At 50.2% G+C, this 15,572-nt stretch overlaps 1 protein-coding gene and 1 pseudogene across 3 annotated transcripts in view; both read right to left on the reverse strand.

The window, feature by feature from the left end:
• The window catches only part of UIMC1 (ubiquitin interaction motif containing 1), a 437,824-nt gene that overhangs the window by 295,075 nt on the left and 127,177 nt on the right, over positions 1-15,572 (reverse strand). The gene's annotated exons all lie outside the window — the stretch shown is intronic.
• LOC147703333 (RNA demethylase ALKBH5 pseudogene) lies at positions 4,491-5,194 on the reverse strand (annotated as a pseudogene).

Consider the following 15,572-nt stretch of genomic DNA (forward strand, 5'->3'; position numbering starts at 1 on the left):
TTTGATTGTATTTTTGTTTGTACTTTTATGGATGTTTTTTATTCCGAATAAAGATCTTTTGACTTGACTTTGACTTTCGGGTTGACTGTGTCTTTCGGGTCGACGCGTTTCTTGTGCTCCGTAGGCTTTTTCGGAGAAGTGTTTTCTTCCGAGTCGATGTTCCTGTTCGGATCGACTGGAGACTTTTGTTTTTTCGGCTGAGTGTCCTTTCCCGAGTCGATTGTCTTTTTTGGATCGACTGGCGTCTTCGGAGCCGGTGACTTCGGACCGATGGGTCGTTCTGGCTTCGACCCGGGCTTAGGTACGGTGCCTTTTGCCGGGTCGACGTTTTTTGGTGCCGAAGGGTTGTTTGGGTCGACAACCTTCTTTGGTTCGGCGCCCTTAGGTTGCGTGACCTTGTGCGGGTCGACAACCGCTTTCGGCTCGACAAGTTTGGGCTGCACGGCCTTCTTGGGGTCGACAGTCATTTTCGGCTCGACGCTCTTTGGCTGTGCGGCCGTTTTCGGATCGACGCCCTTCGGGTCGACGACCTTCTTTGGCTCTGGAACCTTCTTCGGGACGATGTTACTGGGCCCTGGTGTTTCTGAAGGTTTCGGTTTCGGAGCCGAGTCGGATGGCGGGGCAAGCAAAACTTTTTTATGATCTTGGCTAAGGCCTTTTGGCGATGCCTTGACCGGAGCCGTTGTTAACGGGGTAGATGGTGTCGGGGCAGGGTACTCACGATTTGCCCCGGTGGGATCTCGTAATCGGAGTCCGAGTAGTCCTCTAAGGTGACAATCTCTAGGTCCGAGTCTGGCGCTTCTTGTAGCTCCTGGTCGTCATCAAAGATGTTGTCAGGGTCTGAAGCCTGTCGCTGCATTTCTTGCCTGGCTGCACGTCGGTTCCGAATAGTTTTCTTGGATGGAAACTGTGCACAGGCCGGACAGCTTTAGTCTTTATGGTCTGGGGAAAGGCACTTGTTGCATACTGAGTGCTTATCAGTATGAGGGAACTTGGAGTGGCATTACGGGCACCTTTTAAACAGGCTTCTTTCCATCAACGGTCGGCTCATGTGGCGTCGAAAAGGCCCAACGGCCTGCGTCGACGACCGCTTGGAGATGGAAGGCTGGATCGAGTAGAGAGGTACCGAACGAGAACAATACCGTCGAATCGAAGGCCTTTTGGCCTTTAGAAAAGTTTGTTTTTGATTTCTAAAGTTGGAGTATAGGAGTTTTCATCCGAACCCAATGGCGGAAAAAAACAATCTGAGGATGGAGAGGATGCCCATGCGCACTGTAGTCCAGGGGAGGAGTCACCTATCTCGTGATACTTCGAAGACTCTTCCAGAACAACAAGTGCAATCATCCGGACCCAACACTAGGCGGCGATCTATGCACAAGATATGAATTTAGCAGCCCACATGCCTTAAACACTTTGTTTTCAGAATTGAGATGAGCATAGGTTAATGGTGAGGTGGTCATTAGGCTACACTACCTCAATCCATGGTATTTCGTCGTTTAGACCATGGATATTTGTCCGTAGGGGGTAAACCCATCTTTGTTCTTTTTTAAATAGTGCCCTATTAGACCATGAAAGATTGGACTCTGACAGTCCAGGTCATTTGATCTGGTGTATGTCCTGTTTCGATGTAGTGTCTGATTTTTTTTGTGGTGTTTTCTTGCACTGTATATTACTTCTGTGTTCGTTCACTCTCGTCCTCACAGCTCTGGTTGTCATTCCTATATAGAGGAGGTTGCAAAGATATTTTACCATGTACACACAGTTTTTAGTATTACAGTTTATATGTTTCTTCTGTGTCCACTCCTGGTTTTTTAGTTGTAGAATGTGTTGTTAAGGGGCTAACATTGCAGGTTCCGCATGGGTAATGCCCTTTGACCGTTCGGAGGTCCCACAGTGTCCTTTGATTGTCCAGTTGTTTACCCTTTTGGCCTTGTGTGCGTGACCATGTCTTTAATATTCTGTGTACATCTGAAGACGAACCTTGGGCGATCCAGTTGTATCCCTCCTACGTGCAGGATGTTCCAGTGTTTTAGTATGATTTTCTTTACCTGATTTAATTGTCGTGTGTAGGTTGTCACACATGTAATAGTCTCATTCTTTGGTTTTTCAAGAGTTTCTAGTAATGCTTCCCGGTGATTGTTGCGTGCACGTTTCTGTGCATACTTTATGATTCTCCGCGGGTAGTTCCTCTGTTCCAGGTGGTTGCCTAGTCCTGCAGCTTGTGTTTCGTAATCCGTGGTATTGCTGCAGTTTCTTCTGAGCCTCAGAAATTGTGCAAATGGAAGATTCTGTCTTAAGGCTTTTGTGTGATGGTATCGTAGGTTAGTAAACTGCTTCGGTCTGTAGAATTTTGTATGTTTTAGTAAAAAGTTGTCCATCTTGTAGGATGATTAATAGGTCCAGAAAAGGGATCTCTTCACTTGAGGCTGTCAGTGTAAGTTTTAGGAAAGGATCCTGTTTGTTAATCCAGGTGTGGAATTCCATGCAGCATTCTTTTGTGCCTGTCCAGAACACAAGTATGTCTTCTATAAACCGTTTCTACTCTTTTATTTCTGGTTTGAAGGGGTTGGAAGCTGGTAGGATGTGTTCTGCCTCAAAATGGGCCATGTATAGGCATGCTAAGCTCGGTGCGAAAGTGCTGCCAACGCATGTTTCGTGGATTTGTTGGTAGTGTCGATATTGGAACTTGAAAAAGTTATTCTTTAGGGCTAGTTCTGAACATTCCAGGATAAAACATACTGGTAGTGGTGTAGCCAAGTCATGGTTCCTTAGACTTTTTCAACTACTCTCAGTGTAGCTTCTTGTGGGATGTTGGTATTTAACGCTTCCACGTCGAGGGTTACTAGCAGGGTGATTTCCTCCGGTCCCTTATATGTTCAATTAGGTTGATGGTTTTTTTTGTGTCTTTGAGGTAAGACGGTGTTGTTTGTACTAATGGTCGTAGGAAGTGGTCACAGTACTGGCTGAGTGGTTCAAGGATCTAGTTAATCCCAGACACTATTGGTCTTCCAGGAGGGGGCATGATGTTTTTGTGGATTTTTGGCAAGATGTAGAAGTATGGGGTAGTAGGGTTTGAGTTCACTATGAATTCTGCTTCATTCTTGCTAATCCATCCATTTGTGTCTGCTTCAGTTACTGAGAAGTGATTCTTCTCGTTAGGGAATCTGTGGGATCTGTGTCTATTTTTGATAGTATCTGTTGTCTGCCAGTTGTCTGTGGCATTCATTATTGTAGTCGTCAGTGTTGAGAATGACGATTGCTCTGCCTTTGTCTGCAGGTGTTAATGTAATTGTCTGATCATTGTTGAGGTCTTGAAGGGCTTTCCTCTCTAGTGTAGGTAGGTTGTTATAAACTTTTTTCGGTTGTAAGCCGTTTATGTCTCGCCTTTTCATAGGTCAGCATCTCGGTGCTAGTCATTGCTGCGGTAGGCGTGAATTTTGATGGGTTACGTAGGCCTGTGTCTGCCGTAGTTGTGTCCGTTTGTTCATTTCCAGTGTCTGGAAAAAGGATCTCAGACGTAATTACCGGAAGAAGGCGTGTAATTCACCATAGAGTCTAAAAGGGTCCTCTCTGGAAGAGGGGACAAAGCCTAGTCCTCTCTGTAGGACTGATTCTTCTGTTGGTGTTAGAGTACTATTAAAACAGGTTAACCACTAATTATTCTTGGTTTGGCTCCTTGTCCTGCATTGTTCCTCGTCCTCCGACCATTGCACTTGTTTTTGCTAGTTTTTTCGCCTGCCTCTTCCTCTGCCCCAGCCTCTGTTCCAACAAGCATTGCAATGCAATAGGTCTTGCATTTGCAAATCTTTTGAGCTATTGGCATTGTAAACGACAATGCCTTTTATTTATGTGTTTTGAAAACCTTCAAGCAACGACTAGGAGTACAAAGTGCACATAAATAAAAGTAAATGCCATTTAAAATACCAATAGGTTAAAGTTTCAGAAGTGTGAGACCTATTGCATTGCAAATGCTTGTTTGGTTAGGCTATCCACCCCTGTGGATAGTGAGCATATATTTATTTACCACAGGGCAGTGGGCCTTTAAACCACCTTACCTCAAAGACTGTAATCCTTCTATCTATCCATCTGCCAAGAAGACTGATAATTACATTTTGAGCTTTGCTTAAGAAGTGTTACAGGTCCCGACACTGGCGTAACGAAAATTGAGGGGGCCTCCCTGCAAGGTACGTGGAGGGGCCCCCTCCGGGCTCAATCAGAAGCTCTCTGGCCTGAGTGCAGTGCGAGGGGACCCCCCTGGAGTTTGGGCCCCCCGCACCGCAAGGGCTGTGAGGGCTTGTGTTACGCCCCTGGGTCCCGAGTTTAAAGGGGATCGATATTAACGAAAGACTATATTATGACATGCATTGCTGTATAGTGATGATCACAAATGTTTTAGGCTTTAGGCACTTAAAATGGCATTACCCATCACTTTCGCCATACACGGAGGAGGCATCTTCACACCCACAGAATGACAGTAACCCCATCTTCTCTTACCTGAGGATGGTGACGAAACCCATCCGAACAGGCAAACAAAACACTGGCTCTGACTCCCGGGTCAGCTTCAACTAGAAGTTACAGCCGAAGCACAGCGCCGAGTTGCTGAAGAAGGAAATGGAAATGATAGACTGTTCGAAAATGTGGATGGGTATCCATGTGAGATATGATGCAGCCTCCGGGCTGGTAATCGTTGATGATGGAGCTTTTAACAAAGCCCTCTGGGATGACCCGGTGCTGCTCCAGTTGGTGGGTGACCAGCTGGTGTACCCAGGCGGGGAACTCATCAACGTCACCCTTGGGGTATAGCAGCTCCTGGCCAGGCCCGGGTTTCTACAGCTGCGCCATAAAAGTGTAGCCCTCTCTGAAAAAATAGTTGTTGTGCAATGGAGCATGGAGTACGGCCCACGGTGTGCTCCTTGTACAGCCCCTTCTCGGCAGCGCGCACCACCTCGATGTGGCTCTCGATGCGGGGGCACTCTTCCCGGCTGAAGAGAAGCATCTGCCGGATCCCGTGCTTCAACCGGCGTGCCTCCTCGTCCTGGTAATGGAGAGGCAGCAGAGGGGGCAGAGGCGGCTCCTCATAGTCGCTGTACTTGCCGTCTGACAGCTTCCTCTTGGAGCCCGACTCCAGGCCTTTATGGTAAGGCATTATGGACCTCACCTTCTCCCGCAGGTCTGTGTATCCAGTAACGGCCATCCTGCGGGGCTCACATCACTCAAAACTGGCTGCAGCAGGGGGAGCTGCCACCGCGCATGGCTCAGCTCCGCCGATCGACGCAAGGGCAATATCAGACTGAAAAAAAGGAAAAAGGAAATGGGCAGAAACATTGTTTTGGTTTTTTAAAGTGAGCGTGGTAGGAGGGAGAGAGAGTAAGCAACGGGGTCAAAGCGTAGCTAAGGAGCGCAGAAACAACATTGGGGCAGGAGAGACATGGGTGAAGTAACACAGAGAGCTCGGGTGGGAGGAGGCAAAAAGATAAACAGGAATAAATACGAACAAGCACGCGAGTGGTGCGCGAAGCCACAGCGAGACATCTGGTGTCAGTAATCGCGCCCGTGTCTGGGCTCGATAATTGAAACCACATGGCAGCCGTGCGGGTAACCAACACCAATAGGCCATGCGCGGAGCAATGTGCCCGCATTTGACCAATTGCGTGTTGTCTTTGTTAAAAAGACGCACGCAAAGGCCAATAGCGCGGGCCAAAACAAAAAGCACACGCACAAGCGTGTGCGATTCTTAGGTTCGTTTTTAAAAGCCCCTACAAAGTCTTCGCCAGAACAGCGCATGCGCACTGTTACAGGTTCGACCTAAAAGGAGGGCGTGAGGTGGCGATGGACCATGATAGCCAGGATACCATGGTGGTGGTGCTACTGGACAGCCTGACATTGGGTAATTTAACATCGGTGGAGTTGGTAGGATTCCTGGGCCGCCTTGATTGTTCTTCCAGCTTCCATTGCTGGATTGCTCTTGATATCTTTGATCTGGCGGAGGTAGTTGATCCATCGTCAGATGAGGGGTCAGTGATGTTAGTCACGTAATCTTCCTACGTGTATGGATGAACAAGTTACTTACCTTCTGTAACGATATATCTGTAAAAAACATTAGTTAGTGATACATTGCTTACCTTAGAATTACCCCCAGGTGTCCGACTGGATCCGGAAAGTTTTCATCAGCAGTACCCCTGTGCGTTGGTAGGCGTCATCGCGCGTCTCCGCGTACGTCGCTGGAGTTGTAGTCATCGAGAGGACATTGCTGGAGATACTTAGACTTGCCCATGCGCGCTGACCGTTCTGTACACGACTTTCCACACCAAGAACGCAGAGCCATGCAAGATACTGACGCCCCAGCCATACCAACCCCGGTGGTGGGTCTGCGAACAAAGATCATACCATAAAGTCACGGAGAACAGAACGGCCAAAGAAGCAATTTCTCCAGACTTGACTGTCAAGGCAATAATGCTTAGTGAAAGTGTGTAGCGAGGCCCACGTGGCTACCTGACAGATGTCTTGCAGGGGGACACCACGTCCCAATGCAGTAGTAGCTGCTTTTGCCCTAATAGAATAGGCGCGCAACCCAGTCGGAGGTTCCTTTTTAGCCAGAGAATAACAGGCCTTGATACACAAGACGACCCAGTGGGAGATAGTCCTCTTGTGCACAGCCCGGCATTTCTTGGCGCCCACAAGCCAACAACAAGCATTTACAATGCAATGGTTTTGCCTTTGTTAAAGTTAGAGCTATTGGCATTATTTTTATTTATGTTTTTTTTTGTAACATAAATAAATGGCATTGTCATTTACAATAGCAGGGCACAGGGAAGGGGGCGAGGAGAGACGAAGGAGAGCTGCGGGCTCAGGGAAGGGGGGGGCGAGGAGAGACGGAGAGCTGCGGGCTCTTGTTGTAATGCTTGCATGGATGAGTTGGTGGATGCATGGATGGGTGCATGCATGGATGGGTGTATGGATGGGTGTATGGATAGATGCATGGATAGACCCCAGCCCCACAGACCCCTGCCCCACTGAAGTGACCCTGCCCCACACCCAGTCACTGCCCCACACCCACAGATCCCAGCCCCACACCCACTGACCCCCAACCCCACAGACCCCTGCCCCACTGAAGTGACCCTGCCCCACACCCACAGACCCAGTCACTGCCCCACACCCACAGATCCCAGCCCCACACCCACTGACCCCCAACCCCACAGACACCTGCCCCACACCCACAGACCCCTGACCCTGCCCCACACCTGCAAGCTGCAGACGCCACAAATATATTAAACACACAGGTTGAATCGAGCAGTAATCCTCAGGGGGGATATATTAGGAGCACCACACAGGGCGGGGGTCCCTTCATCCATCACAGCTGGGTGGGTATAGACCCCAGAAGGATGGAGTGCGGGGAGGAGTCTAGCAGTTAAACTGACCCACCCTCCACTTGACCAAACTACATTATTCAAACAAATTACCTTGTCTCAGGACCCACAGCTTCCAAGTCAACACCGGGGCGCCTAAAGTGAACTAAATTCCTTTAAAAATATACGAATGACTGAACTTGGTCCACCTGTGGCCTGGTGACGTTAATGAACAATATCGACAAAAGGCGCCAAGTATCCAATCTACGTGACGAGCCTTGGTGCAGCGCCTGGTCAGCAGGGCCTGGGTGCAGCGCCTGGTCAGCAGGGCCTGGGTGCAGCGCCTGGTCTGCAGGGCCTGGTGTGCAACCCCTGGGCGCAGCGCCTGGTCAGCAGGGCCTGGTGTGCAACCCCTGGGTGCAGCGCCTGGTCCGTAACCCCCGAGTGCAGCGCCCGTTCGCAGGGCCTGGTCCGCAACCCCTGGGCGCAGCGCCTGGTCAGCAGGGCCTGGTGTGCAACGCCTGGTCCGCAGGGCCTGGGCGCAGCGCCTGGGTGCAGTGCCTGGTGTGCAACCCCTGGTCCGCAACCCCTGGGTGCAGCGCCTGGTGTGCAACCCCTGGTCCGCAGGGCCTGGTGTGCAACCCCTGGTGTGCAGCGCCCGGTCCGCAGTGCCTGGTGTGTTTGTTTAACTATAAACACCATTACAACTCGAGTGTTTGACAGATGAGTCTAGGACCGACTGTTATCTAAACCAATTGATACCCAGGTCCGTGGACAGTTTCTTGGGTTACCCCATTATGTTAGAATGGTTCACTTAGTGACCCTCGGCACTTCCTGGACAGGCGGGTGAGTGGGCAGGACAGCGCCCTGCCCCGTGGGCACTGCCCTGCCACAGACTGCAGCACTTCCACAGGAGAAGTAAAATCGATCCTTCTCAGCAACCCCAGAAATGCGATACATTTAAGAACCGTAACACACATTTCTGTGCACAGTTCGACAACCTCTCAGGTGGAATGGGATTATATTATTAACACTTAAATATGGGCTCATTAAGGTGAGAACTGGCGCTTCATGCAGGACGACCATCCGGCGCTCCGCCTTTCAACAGGAAAGACCAGCCTCTTACCCACTGGAACACGTGTAACCGGGCGTTGCTCCCCCCCACACACACACACACACACCCCCGAACACATTAAAAGCACCAACCTGGAAAGAGATTCAGTATAACAGTCGAGCGCGCGGTTTTGCTACTCAAGCCGGTAGGCCTTCGAAGCGCTGGACTCGCGCTATCTTTGGGATTGCCCCAGAATGCTTTCACACTCGCAATGAACAAACAAACAGCGCTATTATCGTGGGCGCAAGACAAACAACCTTCCAAAAACGGAAACCTTCGCGGCTCTGCACCCCCCCCCCCCCCCTAACTCCACACAGCTCGCTTGTTGAATCCATCAAAGGTTTCTACCCATCCAGACTTTTAGCGCCAAGATTTGGCCTCTCATCGACGAAAGATGCGCCGGGCCCCTGAACACAGCTCAGCGCCATGAAGGCTATGAAGGCTGTGCCTGGGGCCGGGAGAATATTGTTTAAATACACTTTGTCCCACTTTGCAATCTGCACGCAGAAAGCTTCTATGTAACCTTTCACGCCAGCGGAATAGAGGGCCACATAATATCTTGCCTGGTAAAATGTAGGACTGCGGAGAAGGTGTTCAAAGTTGGTGCCCTCCCCGCCGGAAGCACTCATTCCTAAATGCTCCCCGCCTTCATTTGCACTTTCCACGCACGGGCACTTTTATTATTGTGGGTTTGACACCATTAGGGACAATTTACTACAGAGTTCTCCCGATTCTTGCGCTTCTGTATCTTAAAGTTTTTACACTTGTAACCTGTTATTTCATATCATTCCTAGATGCTGCCCGCCTCCATTTGCACTTACTACGCACTGGCACTTTCATTCTTGCACGTTTCCACCAATAAGGACAATTACTGTAGAGTTCTATTGACTCGTGTGCTTTTATTGGTTTTTATACTTGCAACGTATTCTTTTTTTCACGTAAAGGGTTTAATTGACTGCATCAAGACTAATAAAATACCAAATGGTCCCTCTTCGCACCAGACCGGAGGACACCCTGGCTCGGCTCCTGGGTGCGTGAAGGACTTCCCAAATTACAGATTTATGTATGCCCTGTTGTAAGCAGAGTACATTGAATTCATAGTTACGATTGAAATAAACTTTTTGCGACAAATCCTCTGCAGCAGTAAGTTGGACATTGGACCTGCCCACCCAATGGCCCTTTACTATAAGGAGGGCCCCCACGTCTACCACCCCCTTCACTAGACGTTAATAAAATACAATCCCTTTCTCCTGCATTAAGTAGGCCACTTATATGAGCCGGAAAAGGCACATTTCGGATATAAACGGAACTGTTTATACAGTTCAGAACGTCAGCCACTAAGTGGATAGAGGAGCGGGTTAGAGAGTCCGGGGGACGCGAGGAGCTTGTGTTGGTGTAAACAAGTTGCAGACTACTGAAATACACCAGAGCCTCTGAAATGCTGGGGACAGCGCTGCGCTAGAGCTGCTGAGCCCGGGCCGATGACAGGGAGGGAGAGCCGCGGGGTCCTAGCGCCGGGCACTTCCGTCCGAGGGATGGGATTCCAGCAAAGAGCAAGCACTGCCGACCACCAGAGAGCCGGGCCTCCACTGGAAGCTGGCCTGAGTCGGGCGAGGGTGCAGACGGCGACAGCCGAGCTACGCCAGCCTGCAGCAATGAGGCGTGGGCACGGAGGGCTGCGAGCAGAGCGAGGAATGAGGGAGCAGCGTCTGGCAGGCAGGGTGACCATGCCGGACCAGATTCGGGGGCGTTCCTGGCTTTTGGCTGACGTAGCGTGACGTCCCCAAAAGCCAAAAATTCTGGGGAACGCCCCCGAATCTGGTCCGGCATTGACGGACAGAGACCTCTCCCAATGGCTAGCCTCCATTTATGGAGCTAGCCAATGGGAGGAGGGGGCTGTTACCCGACTCCACACACAGATCATAAGATTTTTCCTAGCGCATGCGTACTTCGTACGCATGCATTTGCTAGTCAAAACCTAAAAATCTGGTCATCCACCAGGAACGGTTGTGTGCGATTCAGGTAAAATGATAGCGCATGTTTTGGGTCCAGACGGTGGAGTCTCTCTTCCTCTCTGGAAGGGTATGGAGGCGGAAAGAAAGTGGGCAAGGTGATAGTTTGCTCAATGTGGAAGGCAGTGACAACCTTTGGCAAGAAGGAAGGACGAGTGTGAAGCACAATCTTGTGCGGATGGACCAACAGAAAAGTAGGCTCACAGGAAAGAGCCTGGAGCTCACTTACACACCTAGCAGAGGGGATGGCAACCAGGAAAGCAGTCTTCAAAGTCAATAAACGAAGAGGGTAGTTGTGAAGTGACTCAAAGGGAGCACACATCAAATAGGTAAGAACCAGATTCAAGTCCTACTGCGACATCACAAACGGAATGGGAGGGAAAAGGTGAGTAATGGATTTGAGAAATCTATTCACAACAGGGGGACTTGAAAGAGAGGGTTGATTTAGGGAGCCTGAGAAAGGCCCAAATTGCAGAAAGATAGCCCTTAATAGTGCCCAGAGCAGAGCCCTGTTGGGCAAGAGAAAGAAGGAACAAAAGGACTTCTGAAAGAGGGGCAGAAAGGGGATCCACAGCCTTTGCTGTGCACCATGCCACAAATATTTTCTACCTGCAGGCATATACCAATTTAGTGGAGGGATGCCTGGCTGCCAGAATGATATCACTGACTTCAGGAGGCAAGTCAAAAGGAATCAACTGTCGCTGCTCAATCTCCACGCATGTAGGTGGAGGCTGGACAGGTTTGGGTGGAGGACCATCCCCTGCTGCTGCGACTGAAGATCCACCCGAAGAGGCAGTCGGATCGGGGGATCCATGCTCCTACTGAGTAGCTCGGGATACCAAACTCTTCGAGCCCAGTCCGGGGCCACAAGAATGACTTGGGCCTGGTAGTGCCTGATCTTCTTAAGCACTCTGGGTAGAAGTGGTATAGGCGGAAAGGTGTACAATACACTGCAGCTCCACTCGTGACGAAAAGCGTAAACGAGCGAGTGCCGCATTGGAAATTCCAACGCGGAGAAGTGATGAATGGTGGCGAATAGATCTAACCAAGGCTCTCCCCACTGTTGAAAGAGACCTTGCGCCAACTCCGAGTGAAGACGCCATTTGTGATCCATCATGCACCTGCGGCTGAGTTTGTCGGCCCTGGCGTTCAAAGAACCTGCCAAGTGTTGAACCGTCAAGGAAATGCCTTGATGTTCCAACCATGTCCAGAGACGCAGAGCGTCCTGACATAGGGTCCACGACCCCACCCAGTCTTCCTTGTTGCAATACTACATAGCAGTGATGTTGTCTGTGAAAACCTGCACTACTCTCCCTTTGACAGAGGGAAGGAATGCCTTCAGTGCAAGTAGGATCGCCCGGAGCTCCAGAGGTTGATATGGAGCCTGGACTCCGCCGGAAATCAGAGGCCTCTGATCTCCGCCTCTCCCATGTGGCCGCCCCATCCAAGGAGGGACGCATCAGTCACCACTGTGTGCTTCGGTTGGGGAAGGGAGAGGGACCTGCCGCTGACCCAACTCTGGTTCGTGAGCCACCACTGCAACTGTTGCGCAGTGCCCTCGGAGTTCTGGACGGACTCGAACAAGTCTCCTTGATGCTGCGCCCACTGGAACTTCAGGTCACACTGCAGAGCCTGCATATGCCATCTGGCATGATTGGTCAGCAGGAGGCCATGAGGCCCAGCAGCCTCAAGGTAATCCCAACCGAAACCAAGGACAGGGGCCTAAAGACTGAAATCATAGTCCGAATTTCCCGGTCTCGCTGTTCGGGAGGATAAACCCGAAACTGCGCCGTGTAGAGAACTGCTCTGATGAAAAGGAGCTTCTGAGAGGGAATCAGGTGCGACTTCTGCATGTTGATGGAGAACCCCAGCAAATGCAGGAGGTCGGCCATAGTCTGGAGGTGGGAGACGACAGCCTGGGGCGAGCCCCCCTTAAACCAGTCGTCGAGATATGGGAAGACTGAAAGCCCTGATCTGCGCAGATGAGCTGCGAACACCGCCATCATCTTCGTGAACATCCAAGGGGAGCTGGTAAGGCCAAAATGGAGCACGGTGAACTGGAAATGCTCGTGGCCTACTGTGAATTGCAGGCAACATCGGTGGGCCAGCAGGACGGGGATATGAAAATAAGCGTTGTGCAAGTCCAATGCTATCAACCAGTCTTGCGGGTCTGGGGCAGACAAGACCTGAGCAAGTGTGAGCATCTTGAACTTCTCCTTCCGGAGGAAGAGATGGACGTTCCGAAGGTCTAAGATAGGACGCAGGTCCTTGTCTTTCTTTGGAACCAGGAAGTAGTGCGAGTAACAACCACAACCTACTTCTGGCGTCGGAACGAGCTTGATGGCCCCCTTGGCCAAGAGGGCCGTAACTTCCTGCCAAAGAAGTGCCAAGTGATCCCCCGATATGCGGTGAGGCTGGAGGGGTAGTCTTGAAGGGGAGGGAGTAGCCCTGTCTGACTATCTGCAGAACCCACCTGTCCGAAGTGATGGTGCGCCAGTGGGGCAAGGTGATGGCGAATCCTGACACCCACTTGCATTCGGTGGGCCTGAAACACCGGACTAGGAAGGTTTGGAGGCAGTGGCGGGAGGGGGGTGGTGGACTGACCCGCCTGGTGGCCCCATGATCCACCTCGGCTGGTCCCACATCCACGGCTGCGCTGAGACGGTTGCTGCGCATGCCTGTGGCTCTGAAACAAATGTGTTTGGGAGCCCCTTCCTTGGCCACGAAAGGAGCGAAAAGCAGAAGCGGAAAACGTGCGTGTGACCGAAAGGCCTAAGGACTTGGCTGTAGCCCGTGAGTCCTTAAAAAGCTCCAACACACTGTCTGCCTTGTCGCCAAAAAGGCGAGTGCCATCAAAGGCCATGTTCATCAGAGTGTTCTGGACATCCCCGGAAAAGCCAGTTGTGTGGGGGGTAGCGCCACTGACGTGTAAATCGCCATGCCCAGCGAGTCAGCGGTGTCAAGGCCACAACGAATTGTGAACTTGGCTGCATCTCTCCCCTCAGTAATAGCTTGGGAGATCACAGTCCGGGCCTCCTCCGGACACTGAGGCAGCACCTGCGCAACCGTGTCCCACACAGAATGGGAATAATGGCCCAAGAGGCATGTGGTGTTCACAGACCGTAGCCCTGAACTGGCAGAAGTAAACAGTTCCTTTCCAAACTGTAGTCAAAAAAGAATCCCCCTTTCGGCAAATACTTAGTACCAAACAGTAACTCACATCAAAACCAATCAATCACCAGAACAAGACACCAACACCCTCAATAGGCCAAGTGTTCACAGGCAGAAATATTTATTTTAGTTAAAAAAAGATTTATCACAATTAATCTTCTACAGTAAATGATCCCGTCATTTTACAAAAGATAAAAACAATAATCAAAATGTTAAAAAACAATCAAACATTGTATACACATATTACAAGCTGTGGAGAACCTGCAAGAAAGATACTTTCTTATCAACAGTGAAGGCAAAGACAGTAGATCCAGATCATTCGTTCTCCATAAAATTGTTATCCTAAATACTTGATTTGTTAGAATGACAAATGTCTCCACAATCTACAGTCTGCCTTCTTAGTCATGAGTCAACGCGTTTCGGTGGATGTCACTGATTAAAAGCCACCTTCTTCAGGACAAGAATTAACATCTCCCATATAAAAATGTTCAATCTGTATTGGTGATGCAGAACACATTCAGATATGTTGCAGGTAGGGAACCTTGCAAGAACTTGTCAGAGGATGAGAGTCTCTCCCTAAGGCCGTGCTCTAGAACTGGCCAATCAATCTGCCAGCCATCAATCCTGATACTTCTGGGACAGGGTTTTGAAAGATATATCAATCTTTGTAATTAGACGGAGCACAAAGCTTCTTAAATTAGTATTCCTCGGTCCATACGATATGTGCGTATTTTTTCATTAGGCAATTCTTTATTTACTAAAATGCGAGCATTCTGGCCTTGTGTTGGGTAACGGCTCTGTGGTTATATATGTCCATTAGGGACATATACCCAGCTACAAAGGGACATAATATCCCCTAGAGCAGCACTACACACTTAGTTTTAACAATGACAGAGGGATCACGTAATAAATAGTACCCTCTCTCCCTCCAGTCATTTTTTAACGCACCCCTTTAGACTTCACTGCCACTTACACCCACGCACCCAAACGGCTTCTCATCAAAAGATCTCCGATAAAGAGACCCTTCGGGTGACCCGTAGGGCATTGCAGCGCCAGCCCGACGAGGAGCAAAGCCCAAATGATGAAGCATGACATCCTATGGGGTGTATGAGGGCATTATGATGAGGACACACTGTCCCCGACAGATCGAGTAGCACACAAAAAAAAGTTTCTTCCTCTTTCATCCTCTACCAGGAACATTGACTCCCTTTGTGTACTAGTTACTTTTCGGGAGCAAGAGTCACTGGACCTAATAATCAGCTCCTAGTGTCCCCCCTCTCTATAAATAGGTGTACCCATGACATGGACACCGGTGAAAGCCCTCCTGTGAAGCCCAAGATTTGCAGGTTGACTGACCAGGTCAAGGCCAGCATTAAAGAGGAAGTTTCTAAGATTTTGGCGTTAGGGGGTGATCGAGCCTTCCAACAGTCCTTGGGCCTACCCAGTGGTCTTGGTCCCAAAGGTTGCTGCACCAGGTGCAACTCCAGAACTGCGGTTTTGTGTGGACTACTGTGGGCTCAATGCCGTCACCAGGACTGACGCACACCCCATCCCTAGAGCTGATGAGCTCATTGATCGGTTGGGAGCTGCCAAGTTTCTCAGCACGCTTGATTTAATGCTTGGGTACTGGTAGATTGCCTTAACCAATCGGGTCAAGTAGAGGTCAGCATTTTCAACCCCAAAAGGGCATTACCAGTTCCTGGTGATTCCCTTTGGGTTGAAGAATGCCCCTGCCACCTTTCAGAGGTTGGTCAACCAGGTGTTGGATGGGCTGGAGGATTTCAGTGCCGCCTACCTGGATGACATCGCAGTGTTCAGTTCCAGCAGGGAAGAACACTTGCAGCACCTCGGTGAAGTGTTGAAGGCACTGCAGAGGGTAGGCCTCACGATCAAGGCCAGTAAGTGCCAGATCGGGCAGGGTTCGGAGGT

This window comes from Lissotriton vulgaris, chromosome 7, assembly GCF_964263255.1.
Source record: "Lissotriton vulgaris chromosome 7, aLisVul1.2, whole genome shotgun sequence".
Taxonomy (NCBI): domain Eukaryota; kingdom Metazoa; phylum Chordata; class Amphibia; order Caudata; family Salamandridae; genus Lissotriton; species Lissotriton vulgaris.